Source organism: Leucoraja erinacea, chromosome 6 (genome assembly GCF_028641065.1).
Source record: "Leucoraja erinacea ecotype New England chromosome 6, Leri_hhj_1, whole genome shotgun sequence".
NCBI classification, from domain to species: Eukaryota; Metazoa; Chordata; class Chondrichthyes; order Rajiformes; family Rajidae; genus Leucoraja; species Leucoraja erinaceus.
This window is the reverse complement of record NC_073382.1, coordinates 53,819,650-53,823,684: the sequence shown is the minus strand read 5'-3', so window position 1 is coordinate 53,823,684 and position 4,035 is coordinate 53,819,650. Positions and strand designations below refer to the sequence as shown.

Below are 4,035 nucleotides of genomic sequence, written 5' to 3'. Positions count from 1 at the left end.
CACTTAGCCCATTGTGCCATCTGTCGTCCCAGTTTGGGACTCTCCTGCTGACTCTCCTTGCTGACTCTCCTTATGGCAATGTTATAGATGAGTGGGTAGAGTTAATTGAATACCAGATAGTCAATAGTTGTGGATGGTGTCAACGTAGATCTATCTGGATTGTATGACAGAGCCCAGGCTAAATAAGTTTTAGTAGCTAATGCTGCTGATTAGCTATTCCCATGGATTTGTCTGTCGTTAATATCATAGAGACATGCCATGACGATATGTTCCTTAATAGTGTCAGGGCTGGTTTGAATATCTGGGAACAGTTTTGGCTCATATTAGCCATTGTCAATAATTTATACTGCTGTAGTGCGTGGGTCTCAAAATGAGGCAAGTAGTCCGAAGTTTGAGAAGCACCCTTAGGAGCCGCCACACTGCCATAGTTACCCCATCCAGGTAAATTGGTATCTCTGAAATTTTATGAATGGGTACTGAATAGTATGCATCTTTTAAGTTGATGTCTACCATAAAGTATCCTAGGAAATCCATGGTTAGCAGTTACAATTTTCCATAAGTGTGTAACCTGGTGAAAATACTCAAGTGGTAAAGTCAATGATGGTGCGACATTCACCATCTTTGGGTTTTTTGGTACCAAAGGTTCATATTAGGCTTCTTTATGACCCCTAGTATATCTTCTCCAGTTAGCTAGTCCCCCATGTTCTTTTTTAGTGGGAGGGTAGACCCCTTTGGGGTGCATGCTGAACTGGTAATATATGGTCCCTAGATAAGGGACGTATCAGATATTAAACTGATAAGAACAGATACTACACTTGATCTTAGCCAAAAGGCCGATAAGTGATGGGTTTCTTAATTCAATTTTTATCCTTGAATACTTGTGGTATATAACTACCAAGTGTGATAGTTCTTCATGTTCCCAACCCAGGTGTGATTTCCCCCCCCCCTGTTAGTACAAACCCTTCACCTTTTATGTGATGGTAGGAACCATACTTATCTGTCTTCACTGTTGTTTAGTGGTGTGTTCATTTCTTCGGTTTCTGGTTCCTTGTCTGTAGGGATGATGTTGTTGGGGGGTGGCGCATTTTCCATGGGGCCTGCTCTGGACCCTGGCCTGAAAGGACTTACGGGGGTTGGCATGTGGGCCCCGAGCTTTCACCAGTACTATTAACTAGACGCCTACTGGTGGACGCATGGAGGTACTGCTGTCTGGTTTTGTGTGGTGCTCATTCCAAACCCTGCCCTCTTGATGCCGAATATTTTGGATACTTCATCCAGTTTCTTAGGCTTGGTTTGGTAACTTAGCCATATAGCAGGATATGTGGTTGTGAGGTCGGCGTTCTCACAGTCCTGTGAATTTTTTAGGTTGAGGGCAGGTTTTATAACTTCCTTCGAGAAGTTGCGGAGCATACTGTGAACAGTAGGGTCAGGTGTTTTGCCATACTACCCTGCCCCTCTGGAATGAGCATGCAAAAATGATAGCTGACGTCAGGGGTATCAAATGCAATTTAAGATATTTGGGTTTTAAAAAGCTATGCTCATTGTACCCCCCAATAATGGTGGGCACTTTGAGTAAATGCAATTTAAGGGAGGTGTGATGAAATCCAACGCCTCATGACTACCTGTCTTGGAGAGGTTTTTTGAAAAGAACAGGTAGTAAGTGGTGGAGCCCCATAGCGGCCACACCCAGCAGCTCTTCCTGATCCTGTACCTCAAGCATACTCCCGATGTTGTTCAGCCAGTGACCCCTCTTCTTGACCAGCCCAGCCCTGGTCGCCATCGATCCCTCGATAAGGGAGATGGCCAGTGCTGTAGTGCACTGGAGCGGGAGTGTTATGCTCCCTTGGCGAGCTTGCCCCTGCTCCTGAGGCAAGTCTCGCTTGAGTTTTTGGCTCCATGACCTTACTCTAGGCTTGGAGAACAGACACTTACTTGCTCTCGGGCGGTAATTTGAAGTGCCGGTTCCATCTTCCGTGTCTGTCTCCAGCCCGAGGTTTGGTTGCTGGCTTTGCTGCTAGAGGCTGCCTGCCGTTTTCGGGCAGCATTTCTGCGGTCCTCGGGCGGCGAGTCTCCTTGTCGGGAGTATGCAGTAGTTACCGGCCGGTTTTTTAGTTTCACTCCAGTCCACTGCTGTTGGTCAGACAGCTGTTAGTGGACTGGGCATCGGCTCAGTACCCTGACTGTGGACCGCAGCGTGTGCGGTCCCGGTGCCGCCTCTCCCCCCTCCACTGACGGAACGCTCCTTCCCTGGAGTCGAACGGGGGCCGCTTCCCTCTGTTCTGATTTGCTGTCTCCAGTTCCCCTGGAGCAACAAAGAGGAGCAAAGTAGTGAATTTGAACCTGTGGGTAAGTACTTACCGAACGGTCTGTTCCTTCAGGCTTGTAGCGGGAGCACCTGTAATCCCGTTCGTCGCTGTTGCATCTGCGTGAACGCTATGGCGTGCATGAGTGCTGGACGGGTTCTTCACGTAGTCACTCACGTGACTCCGAAGTAAAATTTAATTTAAATATCTAAACTTGTGATGGCAGGAATGTTATTGCAGTGCATTTGTTGCAGGAAAGTGGAAAGTCAGGGGGCACTGCTGGCGTCACTGACCATTACACCTGTGGGAAGGAACTGTGTCCAGATGCAGCTCCGTAAGGACCGAGTTAGGGAGCTGAAGCAGCAGCGGGATGACCTGCAGTCCATCCGGAACGACAAAAGCTTCTGGACAGGACCTACAGTCAGTTCATCACTCCAAGAGAGCAGGAGGTGAGACGGGTGGAGACAGAAAGAAAGTGGATGAAGCGAGTGCAGGAGACCTCGGTAGAAGTACCTCTTGCGAACAGGTACGCCCTCTTGGGAGCTGTCGGGGCAGATCATGCTTCAGTCGGCGGACAGGTCTGTGACTTGAATCCTAGCGCTGAGACTCAACCGGCGAGACCGACGTCAGGCAGAGCCATAGTGGTGGGTGACTCCATTGTAAGGTGCGGAGAGGAGATTCTGTGGTGACAGGTGAGACTCAAGGATGGTGTGTTGCCTATTGAAGAAAGGCAGTGAAGAAAGCTAATGGCATGTTGGCCTTCATTGCGAGTGGATTTGAGTTTAGGAGCAAGGAGGTCCGACTGCAGTTGTCCAGGGTCCTGGTGAGACAGCACCTCTAGTATTGTGTACAGTTTTGGTCTCCAAATTTGAGGAAGGACATTCTTGCTGTTGAGAGAGTGCAGCGTAGGTTCACCAGGTTAATTCCCGGGATGGCGGGACAGACATATGATGAAAGAATCGATTGACTGGGCTTGTATTCGCTGGAATTTAGAAGGATGAGTGGGTTTCTTATAAAAATATATTACATTCTTAGAAGATTGGACAGGGTGGATGCAGGTATGTTCCCGATGTTGGGGGAGTCCAGAACCAGGGGTCACAGTTTAAGAATAAGGGGTAGACCATTTAGGACTGAGATGAGGAAAAAACTTTTTCACCCAGAGAGTTGTGAATCTGTGGAATTCTCTGCCACAGAAGGCAGTGGAGGTCAATTCACTGGATGTTTGCAGGAGAGAGTTAGATTTAGCTCTTAGGGCTGAAGGAATTAAGGGATATGGGGAAACAGCAGGAATGGGGTACTGATTTTGGATGATCAGCCATGATCATATTGAATGGCAGTGCTAGCTCGAAGGGCCGAATGGCCTACTCCTGCACCTATGTTTCTATGTTTCTATGTTAAACCAGCATTTTGTATCCATCTTTGGTATAAACCAGCATATGCAATTTCTTTTTTAGCAGGGGCTATGGCAGGCATGGATAATCAGGGTGAACTAGAAACAGGAATACTTGAAGGCATTGTTGTTATATTATAATATATAAAACATAAACAGTGGATAATTCTCTCCAGGTCCGGACAGGATTCCCTAGGACATTGAGGGAAGTTATTAATGAGAGATAAAAATGGAGAGGTGATGTTGCTTATTAGGAATAAAACACACAGCAATAAGGAAAAAAGAGACACAATTATTCAGGAAAAGTAGATTCCATATGGAAGAGAAATAAAGATCAAACCA

General features: G+C 47.0%; 1 pseudogene; it reads right to left on the bottom strand.

Moving 5' to 3' along the window:
- Positions 1 to 731: 731 nt before the first annotated feature.
- On the bottom strand, positions 732 to 845 carry LOC129698466 (U2 spliceosomal RNA; annotated as a pseudogene).
- Positions 846 to 4,035: the final 3,190 nt, after the last annotated feature.